The sequence below is a fragment of the Leptonychotes weddellii genome, chromosome 1 (genome assembly GCF_054177405.1).
Source record: "Leptonychotes weddellii isolate Sample4059 chromosome 1, ASM5417740v2, whole genome shotgun sequence".
In the NCBI taxonomy this organism is placed as follows: Eukaryota; Metazoa; Chordata; class Mammalia; order Carnivora; family Phocidae; genus Leptonychotes; species Leptonychotes weddellii.
Genome location: NC_138369.1, coordinates 27513337 through 27530991, shown reverse-complemented (window position 1 = coordinate 27530991; position 17655 = coordinate 27513337). Strand labels below are relative to the sequence as shown.

Here is a 17655-nt window from a genome sequence, read left to right as displayed (position 1 = left end):
ACTTGACAGGACCTTGCACATAGAGAGTTTGCAGGTCTTGATATTCACGGGATGACTGAACAAAATTACTAAACCAAATGGCTTAATTAAACCAGAGTTAAAATTCCACACACCCCCCAAACATTACTATATTGATTTTTCAAACTAAGAGCACAATATTGCCTTGGGCTAGTTTCTCATCTGGAGTTAGCCCATGAGATAGTAGATGTTCCAATGCACCACTCATAGACTCCTTCAGGAATGAAGGACTTTCTCTCCTAGCTGCTGGGAGTATAGATGGGAAGCAACCCTTGGTTGTCTGCCCTCTTTGAGAAAAGACCACTAAGGGAAGCTGCCTTGCCCCTCAAGGAGTGGCCTCTGCCAATAACGGGTCAACACCAGTTTATAAAGGTCAGGCCCCCTCTTTCCAACTCAGGATGATGTTGCGGGGCCTCCCCATCTCCAGAGCTTCCAATGGGGTCCACTGAGGCCTTTGGTGAGAATGCAGTACAGTCCAGCTTCTCCCTCTGCCCCATCCTGCTTTTGTCCCACCCCTGTCCACAGGTGTTGATCCCAAGAGCACTTCCTAATAAACCTCCTAAATGCTAATATTTGACCCTGAGTTAGCTTCCCCCAGAGCACAACCTATAACCCCTGCCTCTATGTTTCAACAGAATTAAACACAAAGCAATCAATTCAAGGACTACTTCCCCCCCAACCCCCGCCATTTGAACGATCTAGTAACAAATGATGCTATTATTTGAGAAAGCTACTGGATCTTGGGAGCAGCTGCAGCAGAGAGTTGGATTCACACTATTCATGTAATACAAGACTCTCATAGCCAGGAGTAATAGGCAGCATTTCCCTGCCTTCCATGGGAATGCTGCTCCCTCAACCACACGAGGAATTCAGGGAAGTGGGGTAGCAACACAAGGGCACACTTAATTATGAGCAGTATCAAGAGTCCTCGCCTTTTTAATTGATGTCCAGAAAACTGTTTTTCTTGAATGCTTGCTTGTTGTTTGTTTACATCTCACTCCTCAAACTATGCACTAACATGACAACCCTTTACAAGATCTTCTATAGAAAGGGGTGCCTGGCTGGCTCGATCGGTGGAGCAGGTGACTCTTGATGTCCAGGTCGTGACTTCCAGCCCCCCAGTATGGAGATTACTTAAAGAAAATAAAATTTAAAATAAAATTTAAAGATCTTCTATAGGATTTGAAAGTTATAATTTTTCCTTATAAATGTTATAACAAAATATAATTATTGATGATGCTATAATATAATTATGTTGAATCATCTATTCTAACTATCCATGAGGCTCTTGTACAGGAGTCAGCAAACTCTGAGCTGGGGGAGAAATCCAGCTCACAGGGCGCAGAATCCAGCCACATTCATTTATAGATTGTCTCTGACGGCAGAATCGAATAGTTGTGACGGAGATGACATGGCCCCCGAGGTCTAACATATTTCCTATTTGGCCCTTCACAGAAAGAGGTTGCTGACTTCTGTTTCAGTATAGTAACAAACACTCTATGTGTATACATACAAAGCCCTACACGCACATGCATGCGCACACACAGAAAAGACAGACTATGTCTGGTCATTGCGATTAGAGGGGATTTTTTTTATATTCTTCTTTTTGTGTTTCTTTTGTGTTTTTCACAAGAAATGTGCATTTTCTTTTCTAATAAGAAAACCAGTAAGTGCTATTTACCATTTGTTTTTTTTTTCTTCTAAACCATTTAGAATTTTGTCACTAGCTAGCTGTCTATAAAAAATACATTTATCGGAAGTGAAGTTAGAAAGCAGCTCTGAGCGTGTGCACACTGGAGGATTTGCTTCATAAGACTACCCATGTCTAAGGAAAATATGTAAACAATGCAATGTAGAGAAGATTGTCCGGCTACTGGATTAAGCATCCAGTTGGCCATCAGAAGTTTAAGTATTAAAAAAAAAACAAACCCTGGATCGTTTTTGTGACAGCTGGCTCCATTTGGTAAGCTTATACACATTATTGTAAGAAATATGGTTTACTCAGCCTCTCGCTTATAATGCTTTTTAAATTCTCCTTGGTGTAGGAAAACAGCTTCCATTTTCCAAAAATGGGCCATTTCTGGACTGTAAAAATAACATAGTGGCCCTTATAATAATATAGTTAACCATTTTAAGCAATTTTCTTAATAAATAGTAAGCTCCCTGCTCAGTGCTTTTTATCAGCATTTTTTTTTAACAAAACGGGGAGAAAAACTCTCTCAACCAATTTTTCAGATGAGAAAACTGAGCCTCCAGTAAGTTGAAGAGGTGTCCAAAGAGTCACCAGCGAAAACATGGCTTAGTCAGAAGTCAAGCCACGTCTCTTTGACTCCAGAATTCTGAGCCCTCGCTCACCAGGCTGTGCTATCTCCTGCCCATTTGCATGTTCCAAACGTGGTATATCCCCAGCACCCATCACAGGAGACACACATAATTAGCACTCAGTCAATATCTGCAGAATGACCAAAAGACTGTTGTCTTTAGTCTATTACATAAGTACTAGCACAAGGAAACAGGAGATGTGGCTTTAAGATATATTGGAAGGTCATGATTTTCACATATGAAATTATCTGGGGACAGTATTTTCAGTTGATATAAAGCATTAGCACACTATTTCTATGGAATACCAAAACACTTCTGATTTTAAATAACAGTTTAAGGAAAGTTTTTGTGTAAATATGTTAGAAGTCCAAATTGATTTCCCTATTTAAATAAATATTACATTTTGTATAGCAGTCATATTTGCTTAACCTGATATTAAATATTAGTATCACACAGAAAACTATCAGAATATGATTTATATTTCCATTTTTTTCTACTCGCATAAGCATTTTGAAAATACTGTTTCTTTGCCCATTAGAAACCTGGGCTTTTTTAACATTTTGAATTAAAGCAAGTATTACTATGTTTCTGACTTGGATCTGTGTAGAGGCTGGAAAACATATCTATTCATAATTGATTTTTTCCTATTATTGAATCAAAACAGAATGGGTCTTTGACATTTTGAAATTAGTATTAGCCACACCAAATGAAAAGTCAATTATTGCCAAATCTTTCTATTTTATAGATTGAATTATGCATTCTTTATCCTTCCATTATGCATTAATATAAGGAGAAAATAAAATTTGGATTTGGAACTGAAATTTAAAAGTTGAGGTTTCCCCATAAATTGTGGGAACTTGTATTTCCACTTAAAATACATTGATAGAGGGGGCACCTGGCTGGTTCAGTTGGTAGAGCATGTGACTCTTGATCTCAGGGTCATGAGTTCAAGCCCCACACTGGGTACACAGCTTACTTAAAAAAAATGTATGTGATTGTTTTTATAATAATCATGCAATAAATAAAAATACATTAGGGGCACCTGGGTGGCTCAGTCGGTTAAGCGTTTGACTCTAGGTTTTGGCTCAGGCTCATGAGATCGAGCCCCCGTTGAGCTCAGTGCTCAGTGCAGAGTCTGCTTGGGATTCTCTCTCTCCTTATCCCTCTGCCCTTCCCCCCAACCCCACCTCCGCTCTCTCTCTCTCAAAAAAAAAAAAAAATCTTAAAAAAATGCAGTCATGGAGAAATAAAAATAGAATATATTTTCAAACCCTCACCCACGCCAGGCTTGACAGAATGCCAACCGAGTGGGTACTTTATCATGATCACCACCTGACAGAAGAGAAACCTGAGGCTCAGAGAGATCAGGAAACTTGCCCAATGGTCCTACAACCATGAAAGAGCAAAGCTGGGATGTGAACTCAGTGTTTTAGACTCTTGGGCAGAAGTTCTCAAGCTCCTGTCTTAAGCATGATGCTTTTCTGCCTGCCTTTCAGTGTTGCTCAAGATCACCCTTGTGGACTGGGCCCCCAGCAAGCTTGTCACAACCTATGCACATCTAGGCCTTGGCCAGGTTAGTTTCTCCCTCATTTTACCTAGGAAGGAAATGCCTGCCACCCATAGTCTGGGGTGGTTTGGGATATGTACCCAAAGCTAAAATTATTAAAAAGAATAATGAATTGCCCTGCTCTCATTACCAGAAATCTGAGCCACAACTGGATCCATGTGCCCTGGGATGTGATTGTTAAAAGGGAAGCGTAGTGGGGAGGCTTATTCAAGCTCAGAGTACTCATGATTTCACTTAGAATTAATTTGAGGAAGAAATAGAATAAGAATTGCAAAGTCATCAAAGATGATGGCTTTTCCTTTATGACCCTTGGCATCAGAACAAAGAGCCTATTTTTGTGGGGTTTTTTGGATATCCAGAATAAAGAGAATAAAAATGTTTAGGTAATGTTTGGATGGTTTCGAGACCGTACATACATTAGTGATAGGTCAATTAATATCTGAACAGTTCAAAGAGGCAATTATTTTAATTTATAAATCACTTCAGAGGTAAGGAACTGCCATCCCTTAATGTGGTTTTTACAAATAAGGGTGCTCATTGTTATGTGTGTTTGTGTGTGTGTGTGTTTCTACCCATGTCATTCTATCTGGCCTGAATTTTCCGACCAGATCGCATACCTTGGTGATTATGTATTTGTCTCTAGAGCACTGCCAGATACATAAAGCATTGTATCTGCTATTTGACCCTTGGCTGAGACGACCCTATTTTTTGAGTTTTCACTATGCTGAAAGGTACCACCATGCACAGTGTTGCTTCCAGAAACGGACTTCTTACATTACACTCTAAATGGCAGAGTCTGGGAGCTAAGACTCCCCAGAGGGTTATAATGCCTCTTGGTAATCATTCAAACCGGGAAGAAGGCCCGAGTGATTTCTGAGCACGGGGGCTTATCAGACACTTTGACAGTTGGTGAAAAGTCTTCAAGTGGCAAGTTTGAGCTTTCCTTTAAAACCATGTAATAAGCATCCCTATATTTTATTTTATTTTATTTTATTTTAAAAGATTTTATTTTTAAGTGGAGGATCCAGGCAGAGGGATGAAAAACGGGAAGAGGCCCAGAGGCAAGAGAGAGAATGGTGATTTCAGGAAAGTGAAGGAAACATGGCTGGGGTCTAAAGAGGAAAGGAAGTGAGAGACAAGCCATGAAGCTAGATATGAGCTCAGGCAGGATTGTAAAATATTTTTCAGGTTATGTTAAGGAGTTTGATTTTATCTTAAGGGCACTGGCATGTGATAGACATGCTTTGAGCTGAGACCAATATGGTCAGATTGATAGAAAACAATAGGAGGAGAAACAGCTGGGGAAGAGGTGAGGGGATTGGGGCAGGGAAGGTGGTACATGGCTTACATCCGTGGGCTCAATAACTGGAAAGAAGGAGCTTACAGATGATGTTTAATGGAAATTAGAGATTTTAGTTAAGACTAATAAAGATCCGGGTAATAATAAATTCACTGATAGCCCTCCCCATTATACATGCCCCTTCCCTTTTAACTCAAGGTTCTTCTGTTGCAAATAAACAAACAAAAAGACAATTATATAATCTATATTTATGCCCTTGGTTTCATTAACTTAAAAATCACAGGTTTTACTGAGCATCTACTACGTGCCTGGCACTATCTAGATGGTAAAGAACCTCCTGCAGACCAGAGACCATTCCTGCTTTCCGCAAGTTTCATTTTAGGGATGGAGACAGTAACAGGAAATCAAAGCAGAGGTATTCACACAGCCTCTGTGCTGTGAAGATGAGAAATTATGGGGTCACATTAAAGGCTGTGCCCTGGCAGAGAGGAAGGACTCTCTGAGAAGGTGACATTTCAGCTAAAACTAGAACAAAGGGGAGCCAGCCCTGAGAAGATCAGTGGAGTAGGCATTCCAGTCCAGGGAACAGCACAGGCCTTGGGGCGGGAATGATCGTGACCCTCTGGGGACGCAGAGATCGGTGGAGGCACATCATGGAAGGCCCTGTGGGCCATGCTAAGATGATCGGATACTATTTAGCTTAGATCTTATAGGCAAGTCCTTCTTATGATTGACATAATTAAATGCACTCCATTGGCTAGGATAAATAATCCTTCTTTGAACTGTGGCACATCCTAGTATTTAATGATGAAGTGTTTTGTTATAGTTCTACTTTCTACCTTGAGATGATATACTTTTTGGTGCAGTGCACTTCGTGAGGGAGAACAGACCAGATGGCCTGAGTAACAGCCCTTAATTAGGGCGATGACTACTTATGCCCAAAGACCAGGCTGCTGGGCTCTGACCAATTGTTCAGGCCTTTGCTTGAAGGAACAGCAAAACAATGCTCCAAGGTAGTCCTAGCAGCTCTACATAGAGGCAACATACCCAATCCGAGTGGGATTTTTGCTCTGTGCTGGCCTGCTGCTTCATAAATAATTAATTCCCTTCCTTAATCCCAAGGAAGTATTTGGGAAACTAAAGTAAGGAGGAGAGGATCATCATCAGGAATGTGTGTGTTTGAAGGGCTCTCTCATACATTTGCCAGTTTCCCTCCTGCCTCAGCCCAGAATGATGGCAAGAGTGCACGTTTACAAGCAGACACGTGCCCACCTGGGGTCCACTCCCTGCTGGCTGTATGTCCTCAGTTCCCCGAGTCTCATAAGACTGAGATGACAGAAACCTCAGGAAACTCTCATACTCTCCATAGAGTAGATTTTCTCACATTTACATAGCAGCTTTGCTTCATTGGGTTCTACTTTTTTAGCAAAATATCAGGTTTTCAAGCCTGCAAGTAAAGCACTGATATTTCTGCTGTAGCCACTGTCTTCTTCTGGAAATGGGAACAGAATATTATTAACTTGGCTTCATTTTATCATCACCAAAGAGTGGCAGTTAATCAAGGTGCTGCTTATAAAGAAAACCTTGAGATTCTCTTTCTAATGCAAGACTTACCTAAAGGCTATTGTTTGTTATTGAAGTCATATCAGTGCCTTGTACAATTTTAAAAATACAAAACAAGACGAGGGTTGAAGCAGGAAAAGCTTGAGAGGAAGAATTCTTAGGGAAGTTCAATTATGTTGGGCTCACCTATAACAAGTTCCATCCTATGGTTATGAAAACATTATCATGGTATTACAAAACATTTGTGAATGTCCCATTAAAATTTTTTTGGCTATTTTAATGGCATTATTTCATCACATTAAAATAAACAATGTTTGCTATTGTAGCAGATACGTTAATAGCTTTCTGTTTTAACTGCATTTATTTTGAAACTTTTCAAATAGTTATTTTTGGGGGGGGAGGATACACTTGAGCATGATACTTCCCATTTCTTCCTTCTAAAGTTATATTTCATGGCAGTTCATCTCAGTAAACAGAGGCAGGGGGAGTTCGGTGACATTGACTGAATTACAGGTAGGGGCTTGCTTTGTGATTCACTGCAAACACTTCACCTGGGAAGACATCTTAGGCTCTGGAATTAGAAAGACTAGGGTTCAAGTCCAGCTCCATCCCTTACAGCCAAGTGACCTCACAGCAGGTTACATTTTATGTCAGCCTCAGTCTACGTGTCTGTAAAATGGGGATAACACAATAGTGTTTACCTTGTAAGTTGTAATTAGATTTAAATATCATTTACCTTATAACAACACTTAAAATGGTACCTGGTACACAGAGTTCAAAAACACCGTTATCATTAACACCAATTAACTCTGCTACTTTAAGCAGGTTGCTTTACCACCCAGACTTTGAATTCCTTACTTTCAAAATAGAACATTTGGACTAGAATCAATGTTTCTCAAATTTAACATTCTTACACAGTCCTCAAAATTTTTGCCGTTTAGGGGGAAAATACCTCTGCAATATAGCCCTGAAAAGAATAAAGCCATATATGCAGATATTCAGTATATCTGTGTAAATCTGTAAATTTAAAATAAATCTGTAATTTAATATAGATGCATTGGCTTTAATTTTATTAATAAAATATATCATTATTAATACCCTTCTTTTCAATGTTTTACTGTAGAAGATCCTGACACTGGAGGTTTGACCCATTCATGGGTATCTCTGGACACCATACTTATACCAAATGGATTACCACTACCTTGCATACCTTGGACTTATCTAGAGCTATAATAGTTTTTTGTTTCAAATATACATTAACATAGACACGTATAAAGCTAATAGGTACAGAGTAGTAGCTGAGAGCAGCCCTTGAAGCTGGTGAGCCTGGGCTCCAATCCTAGCTCTACCACTTGCTAGCTTTGTGATGATGGGCAAGTCATTTAACATGTCTGCTTCAGTTTCCTCATCTGTAAAATCAAGATAATAAGAATGTACTTAAGAGTGTTATTGTGAGTTAATATATGTACAGTGCTTAGAAGAATGCCTGATGTACCAGCATCTCATCAGTGAGTTATACCTACCAACATATGCATATACATCACACTTCAATAAACACTGTCTTGGATCGTTTCTATGTTCCATTTTGGCTCTGAAGTCTTTAGGGAGTTGAGAAGGAGATCTGGGTCCTAATACTCCATTACTGGAGTAGACATTTGATGTCTCTGGATCAGATTTTTCCCCCTGTAAAATTATTATAATACTACCTCCCTCCAGGTACTTACTGAGTATGGTAAGGTCTAGAATGGGTAATGAGTCTGTATTTGAATAACTTTAATTCCCTCAAAACTTGACAGTAGAAGATCCTATTATTAATTGGCAGCTTATGACTCTTTAGCCTGAGCAGAGGATCAATGTGAGAACCAAATGTTGATTGGTGACTCTCCACTGCTTAAGCAAACCACAGGGGAAAAGAAAACCATTTCTGTAGCTACGGCTTTCCTGCCAACAACATTGAAGAAAATGAGACATAACGCGAATTCCATATGTCCAAATACATTACTATTCCAGCTGGTCATAAAAAAAGTAAGTCTCTCTGGCCTACCATATCTGAAACGCAAATTGTTTATATCTCAGACTCAAATCCTTCTTCTAAATCTTCACACACCTGCATCACATTGACATTCAAAATAAGCATGACTCATGATAAGTGTGAGATTTCTGTCCAAAAAGATGCTCCACGAGGATCAGGGAATCTGTGCGCCCAGAGATTGGAAGTAAAATATGCAGATGGTGGTGGTGTGGCAGATAGATTGTAGCCTACATATGTATTGGGAGAAATTCGAAGGGACAAATCAAATGTTTAAATTCTCAAGTAGAATTATTGTGTGTTTAATTATTATGTCTTAGATGAGAAAGATTTTGTAAATCACGGTGAACTGGTAATTACACTGTCAGATACACTACAGCACATTTTAAAAGACCAAAGAGCCCCTTTACCTTTCAGCTTGAACGTGGTCAGGTTTCACTTTGGGTAATAGACAAGTTCTTGTGTTAGAGCTGTATGCATGGGGACAGATCAAGACTAAGGCAGCAAAGAGGGGTGATACGGAGTGAAGCCAAGTGCTGGGGAAATTGTTTTATCCAACATTGGTTTTGTTTGGTGTGAAAAGAGATCATCCAAAGTCGAGAGAACATGTATGGTTTGGTTTCACTTCATCTATTACCCAGCTAACTTGGAAGGAACAATAATTCCCTCATCAGAGACTACCGAATTCTCCGGAGTCCATTCATAGGTTTCCAAGAGTGAATATACCACGGCTGCGATTATATTCTGCACATTCGTAATAAGATTTGATAATTTTTTAGATAGGAAAATCATGGTGTATATCATATGCTACTAAATGAAAACTTATCCAACAAATTTGGCATCACTTTGGGTTATAGCTAGTATTTGGGGGTGTAATACCCTCCTCTAGTACCTTTTTTGGTAAACCTAGTCCACTTTATAGACCTAGCTCAGACTATTAACTAGGATGAGATTATCTTATCTCACTGCATCAGCTTTTAACCAATGTCTTTTCAGAGATGAACTTCTTTGCTTCCCTTCCCCCCATCCCCCCTCCCTTCCTAGATTGGGGAAGGGGAGGCCAGGCCATGAAGGGTTCTCTACAGGTATCAGGTTCCTGACTAATTCTGGTTCTTCAAAGCCGCCCACACACTTTCTAATAAAATTCCTATTTTGCTTAAATTAGGCAAAGCCTGTTTCTGTCTCTTGCACCAAACAGGCCCATCTAAGATAAGATATTAACCAAAATGTCACATATATACACATACATGTAATATATATGGCTAACTATATTATATAATATTTTTATTATTTATTGAGAATTTACCACAGTCGCACTATTCTACTACTATTAACATGTAGTAACATGTTTATGCTTACAAGTTTATAAAGATACTCTTCTCTGCCCACCCTTCAGCACGTCCCTTTCTGTTCTCTGCCCTTTTTCCTTTCTGTTTTTCAATGCACTTATCTCTTTCCAACATTCCTTGTAATTTTCTTATTAGGTTTGTTGTTTATGTGTCTTCCCTCACTGGAATGTAAGCTCACTGATATTTCTCAAGTGCCCAGGACAGTCTCTGACTCATGGCAGGGACTCAATAAATATGTGTTTAATTAATTAACTAGTTAATTCATGAGCTACATGCTATTTTTTGGTTTATTACAAATATTCCTTTAAATCCACAATCTCCTTCCACCTACCTTGCAGGACTTGCTTAGGTAAAATGTTTGCTCTCCTCTCTAAAGCTTTTTGAGTATGAGCTAGGTTTTCACATCTGTGCTCTTGCCCAGCAACAGGGGACTAGATCAAATGACCTCCTGAGAGCTGTCTGGCCCTTGACATTCTAATTCAATTCCACTTAAATGTCCTCAAAGTAATTTGTAGAGAAATTCTTTTCCTCCTCCTCTCCCCAATTGGAGTGCACATTTATCTAATTATTTCCTTGGTAGATTGACCCAGCTTTGAAGGAGTACCATGCCAGCTCTCATGCATTTTCTCTAAGCACTCACTTTATAAAACTAAGAGACTAAAGACTCAGCTCTCTAGGGAATTAAATTGCATTCAAATAAGATTAAGGATTTTTGAGTCACAAAAGCAAGGACAATCAGAGGCTAACTAAGAAGAGGCAATTGTTCAGCAAACTAATCCAGACATGTAATTCACAAAGGGACTCTCACAATTGGTCAAGAAAGAAAAATGCCTGTGAAGGATTGGGAGGGCTGCCCTGAGTGAGGGGAGCCTCTTCCTTCCCGGGTTTAAAGCTCTGGCCCTCGCTTCCTAGAGGGTGAATATGTTTATTTTCTAAATTTAGTCGATTGTGGCCCAGTACCCTTCCACTGAACTGGATTAGATAAGAGCCTTCGAGAGACCTTGGATTCAATCTTGAGAGCCAGGCACTCCGGTTAGTTTCTTTAGAGAGCCATGGCTTGGTGAAGTGATGTTGGGGTGACATGGGATCTGTAGATGTTGATCTAAGGAGGTTCTCCTTTGTCACCCCTTGGTTCGAGCAGGGATTCTTAACCTCTTGTAGGCCATGGACTTCTTTACAGAAGAATGTTTTACAATGTGTAAAATAAAGAGCATAAGATTTCAAAGCGAAGTAATTATACTGAATTCCATTTATCAAAATATGTTTTTTTCAAAAACAGATCAGTAATACACACGTTTATTAACACATTACATATCAAGGGTTAGTAGCAGTTCTGAAAAAATGCTGTCATTTGAAAGTGGTGATAAGCTTAAATGATAGTTGGAGGTATTTCAACAACTGGACTCTCATGTGAAAAATATGTACAATTTATATAAGTGATAAAGTCACAGGTACAGCTAATAAGACTGTGGTATGTTGCCTATATTTATAACCAAATAAAATGCTAAATTTCAGTTAGATGTTAATAAAAATAATGGTATCATTTCACAGATGCCGCAGCTTCTAGCCCAGGTTAAGAATTCCTGGCATAGAGACTGCAGAGCCCAGGTAGCCTCCCCACCAAACACCATGAGATGCCTGTGGTTGCTGACATTTGTTTAAACTATTATCCCACTAAGGAAATGTTCCCGTTGGCTCAGGTCCACAATGAGAAAGCTTGAAAAATTGGAAAAATATCAGTACCTGCCATGCACGTTGCATGCTTAATGAAATGGCCTCTTTAGGCTGGTGGGCAGAGAGCCCCAAGCTGCCGTGATAGAGTAGTATGACCAGCCCAATGTGGGGCTCGATCCCACGACGCTGAGGTCATGACCTGAGCTGAAATCAAGAGTCAGCCACTTAACCAACTGAGCCACCCAGGCGCCCCCCCACTCCACCATCTTAACCATTGGGCTCTGCACTGAGCATGGAGCCTACTTGGGATTCTCTCTCTCTCCCTTTGCCCCTCCCCCCCTTCCTGTGCTCATGCTCTCAAAATAAAATTTTAAAAATGTCGTAGAAACTAAATAAGAAATTTGTATCACTAAGGTTTCAGGCTCAATAGAACATCATTAAAGAGAAAGCCCCCAACTAAGTCTCTGGGGCAGAGCTGTCCAGTGTGGCAACCCTAGCCTCATGGGCTCATTGAGCACTTGAAATGTGGTTTGGCCAGATTAAGATATGAATATCTTATTATATAAAATATAAAATACACACTAGATTTCAAAGACATAGCAATAAATAAAGGGTGTAAAATGTTTTGTTAATAAGTTCGTAGGGTTTGTATGTTGAAAAGATAATATGGATACATTGAGTTAAATCAAAATATTAAGATTAATGTCACCTGTTTCTTTTGATTTTTTTAATGTGGCCATTAGAATATTTCAAAATTCATATGTGAGACAGCCCAGATATCCATCAATAGATAAATGGATAAACAAATTGTGGTAAATACATAAAATGGAATACTAGTCAGTCTTAAAAAGGAATGAAATTCTGATACATTCTACCTGGATGAGCCTTGAAAATATTATCCTAAGAAAAATAAGTCAGATGCAAATAGGCAAATATTGTATGATTCTTCTTATATGAGGTATCTAGAATAGGCAAACTGAGAGAGAAAGAAAGTAGAATAGAAGCAACCAGGGGTGGGAGGGAGGGGGGGATGGAGAGTTATGTTTAATGGGTACAGTGTTTCTGTTTGGGATGATGAGAAAGTTCTGGAAAGGGTTAGCAGTGATGGTAGCACAACACTATAAATGCCATTAAATTAATTACACACCTAAAAATAATTACAGTGGTAAACTTTATGGTATGTGGATTTTGCCACAACTCAAAAAAAAAATCAATTGCGGCCCCTATCATATTTCTTTTGGACAGAGCTTCTCTAGAAAAGCCAAACAAAGGGCCAGACAAAAATGTTCTTCCATCTATAGTCCTGGGGGTGTTTCCAAGTTCAGCTTGTGGAGTCAGAAGCTAGGATTCACATTCTGGCTCTGCCTCTGACTGGCTAAGGAACAATCCTAGAAGATCTGACCCTTCAGTTTCCTCATCTACAAAATGGGGATTATAAAATGCACCACCTAGGAATGCTGTAAATCTAAGTGAGAACATGGGCGCAGTGAGTAGTATAAGCACAAGAGGTGAGATACTGAATAAATGGTCCCCTCGCCACTATAGTTGGAAGCAGGGGCTTCCATTTTCAGCAATACTTAACCATTTTGCTAATGCCTGCGGAATAACCCAGAAGGCTCCACAGCATTCCACTTACCTGGCTGAGTAAAAGCCTGCTCCGTAAATGTTATCCCCTTTCTGGAGACTCTGAGAAAAGAGCTCAGTCCTACTCTATTGACATAGCACTCATTGTAGAACCTCCCTTTCTCTTGTGTTCACAGGGGGGTCACCTCATCATGTGCGCTATATGCACTCCTAAAAAATCTGTTGGGCAAAAGTGCGCACTGAAAATAACCAAGATTACAGAGCACGTCAGATTAGGGGCAGACCACTCAAAACCTACAGAGCACTAACAAAAACCACTGGTCCATGGAGAAAGAAGTTGGCCGGCTGAGGTGGGCAACTCAGCATAGTTAGAGTTATACCACAGTGGATCTTAAACATGCACAATCACACACACACACACACACACACACACACACAAAGTGTAAATGATGGCAGTGCCTCAGCTGGAGCAGGGCTGGCAGGTATTAAGACAATGTGGACAGAAGTGGAGTTCTGAATTGTGGGTGGCCATTAAAGTGGGCATGGGAGGAAGCGCAACCTGCTGTGGGCACAGAGCTGTGCAAGGCTGAGGGTGCTCATCCCTTGAGAAGGAGCCATGGGGGTGGGTGCTAAAATATTCCTTACACACACCTGAAAGGTCTCCTGCTGCCAACACAGCAGGTCAATTTGAGGACCTTTTCCTTGCTTGCTGAAGCTTTTAATTGGACTCCTGCTAATCCAGTTCCCCCTGCCTACAGAAAGAGAAAATCACGTATGACCTGATATGTCTTCTGCCTAACACAGACAGCAGTCCCCTCTTATAATAACAAATGACCTAATTCACACTACAGAACCATACACGTCTGCATTTCCTTTGTGCCAGGGGCAGGACTACATACATTATCTTATTTAATATTCACAATCCCTCCACACATCTGGTGTTATTATGCCAATTTTAAAGTTATTACCTTGCTGAAAGATCCCACAGCAAGTAAGTAGCATTAGGATTCACATTAAGTCTGCTTCTCTCAAATTGCTTCCTCTTAACCACTGTACTATACTGCCTGGTCATTTGAGCCTGCCTGTCGTTTGGGTTATTACAATTGGGACCAAACCCTTGAACAGAATTTAGGTTCAGCTTTGCCTAAGCTCACCCCTCAGTGAACTTCCCTGCCTTTTCTGAATCTGCTCCAAATAACATTGGTGAAGATGGATGAAATGGTCCAGGCATCTTTCTTCTCTCAAGTACTTGGGACCAGTAGAAGGTATAATGTCATGATCTAAGATCTCTAGCTCTGAGGCTATTATTGTGAGTTTACCTCCTGTCAGGTAGGCAAATGAAAGTCATTAGGCAGGAAGTTTTCTGTGTTCTACTAAGGTTTCCAGTGGTGATGTAAATGGAATAATGTCCAAGCAGAAGTGGGTATGCCCAGATCATACCAAATCAGTTACTGATTTGCATAGGGTATATGCAAACAAGTCTTGAAGGCTAGCAAAAAAGTCTGATGGGAGAGATTCTTGGATGAAATTCAGAACTGGATTCCCATCCTGGGACAGTCAGTTAATATGTACCAGCACAGCCAAGTTGGCTATTAAGATATTAAATATCTCAGTAGTGATAGGTAAGCGGTCATTGCTCGAGCCCTCCACGTGTCTACCCCTACCACCTTAGTCTTCATGGCCTCTCCCCTGGGTCCCTCCAGAACTCTTCCCATTTCAGGAACTAGATGCCTAGCTTCCTAAGGAGCCTCTAGTTTTTCAGCTGACAGCCATTCTCCCTGGCCAACACCTCTGCCATACTGTTTGTTAAATATTTCCAATATCACCCCTGCCTGCCTCTCAATGTATAGCTAAAGAATTAGCTTAATTCCTGAGATCTCAGTTGCCCATCTTTATATTGATGGGTTAGGGAGTAGAGATGGAAGTGAAGAATTGGACATTAAGCAGACCTTGCTGGATGATTCATCCATCATGCGAGTATAAGAAATTTTTTTAAAAGAGTTTAAATTCATTTATAGAAACTATCTAAATAAGGGTTGCAAATTCTTATGGATTGGTCAATTTGGCCTGCAGATGGGTTTTTTGAATGGCCAGAAGCATGTAAAAATATTGAATTCAAAGATGAAGCCCCCCCCAAAAAAGTTCATTTCAGCTGCCCTCCACTCCTTTATCTTGTCCCACTGCTCAGTTGCACATTTGAAAACCCAGCCTGTTCCCCGAAGGCATTCAAATTTGGAACCCCTATCCGAAATGCATCTAACACCGCCTCAGATCTATTAGCACTTACTCATCAGCATAGGCCAACACCCATCATATAGTCTATGACTTGAGGTATGCCATTTCTATTTTTCTCGAGAAACGGAGGCAAAGCTACATTCAGAGGTAGCCAGTTAAGAGTAATTAAACATTTCACCCACCTTAATAGGTCTAATTAGATTTGATTCATCTCTAATTTTATTACCAGTGAGCATATTTGGATGATTATTTTATTTCTTAACTTCACAGGAGACAAATGTTAATCTCTTCCCCTTGGGCTTTTTTTCCTCCCCGTAAAGGATGTGATGGTGAGTCATCATCCATGTTCTCCCTGACTCTTGGTGCCATTAAGTAAAGCCCATCAGAGAGCTGAGAATGGAATCTGGGGTGCTGGGGCAGCTTCTGGCTTTGGGCCACCTCCCTGAATTATTCATGTGGAGCCAGGGTGGGTGAGTGTCCAGACACAAAGATCTGAAACCAAGGCCAAGGGGAGACGCTGGTCTGGAATAACTGAGGAAACCACCACTGGCGCCAGTGACTTGGAAGCTCCAAGTAGAACCGCATGACTTCAGCTCAGGTCCAGGTGCCCTTTGACCCATACTATTTAGTGCTCTTGTGTTAACTACAAAGGGAACTCTGAGGGGCCAAGATGTCTCTCTGACCTAGTATAAACCTGGTCCTTTAAGTTGTTCCTTTCAGCAACCCTGCAAGAAGTTTCAGAAAGCCTGGGGATTTTCAGAATGAACAGCAATCCCTAGCCTCTAATTTTCCCCTTGTGGCACTCTTGTAATTATCCCACTGGTGTTAAGTTGATTGCATGTTTTTAGTACATTTACTGAGTACCTATGATGCACAAAGTGCTGTTAGAGTCCTTGTCAGAGGTTACAGAGGTGAACAGGACACAAATCGTGATCTTTGCGCATAATATATAAGTTTCATTTGAAGTCTACTTGATAGTGGCAGAAGTGGATGGGATGTTGAAAATGACATCTTCAGAAGAATTCTAGGGCACCAGTGAGAACCAGTGGGAAGGGAGGCTCCGATCAAGTCATGGCATGTACTTCTGGCATGGTGCAGAAGGTTGGCAGAGTTTCATTCCTGACCAACAGTCTAACAAGGAAGATAACACTCTTGTCTATCACTCGTTCATCTATAATGATATATATGATAGAGAAAAATAATCACTAAAATTTACTCCATATCAAATACACATAAAACATTAGGTGGGCACTTAATATACATTTACTCTTATTTTATTTTATTTGTATTTATTTGTGGGGGGAGAGAGAGTGTGAGTGGTGGGGAGCAGAGTAGAAGGAGAAAGAGAATCTCAAGCAGACTCCTTGCCAAGCGCGGAGCCCGTCACAAGCCTGAATCCCACGACCCTGAGATCATGACCTGAGCTGAAACCAAGAGTCATATGCCCAATCGACTGAGCCACCCAGTTGTCCCTACTCTTGTCTTTTAAGAATAGGTGGCATTGTTTCATCTTGATCACTAAAGACTATGTTTAGAACTGGGATCTGATTTACAAGGTCTGCATGGTTGACCCCAGCTCTAGATGCAAAGATACAATTCTTATATTTCTATGCTGTGGTTTGGAAGAGTGTCCTAGCAGTTAGAAGATGTAGATGGCTAGCAAGTCATTTCACATTTACACCCCTCAGTTTCCAAAATGTAAAATGCTGGGGGCAGCTTGATGATTTCTCAAGGCCCTTCCAGCTCTACCCATCCTACCAGGAAGCCTAGTTCACTTCACTCATGTGTGGATGGACTTAACAAAAATAACTGACCAAAAAATGACCAAACTATATGCATTTCCCTTCTCCATAAATATCCAAGAGGCTTGATTGTTTGCTGTCATCCCAAGAGAGAAAAAGGATGCTGCTGGAGAAATTCCATGCAATCCATCTGGGTAGCTTTTGGAGTCTGTGAGGTTTGAGAATGATACAGTCAAGGAAGTGGCCTGGGGTACAATGACCTTAGTACATAA

General features: G+C 40.4%; 2 long non-coding RNA genes across 2 annotated transcripts in view; one reads left to right on the top strand and one right to left on the bottom strand.

The window, feature by feature from the left end:
- LOC145716785 (uncharacterized) overlaps positions 1–17655 on the top strand; it is a 57911-nt gene that overhangs the window by 9025 nt on the left and 31231 nt on the right. The gene's annotated exons all lie outside the window — the stretch shown is intronic.
- LOC145716792 (uncharacterized) overlaps positions 4883–17655 on the bottom strand; it is a 412414-nt gene continuing 399641 nt past the window's right edge. The window contains exon 2 of the long non-coding RNA XR_014139688.1: positions 4883–6726. This is a non-coding gene — a long non-coding RNA (uncharacterized LOC145716792). The remainder of the gene's footprint in view (positions 6727–17655) is intronic.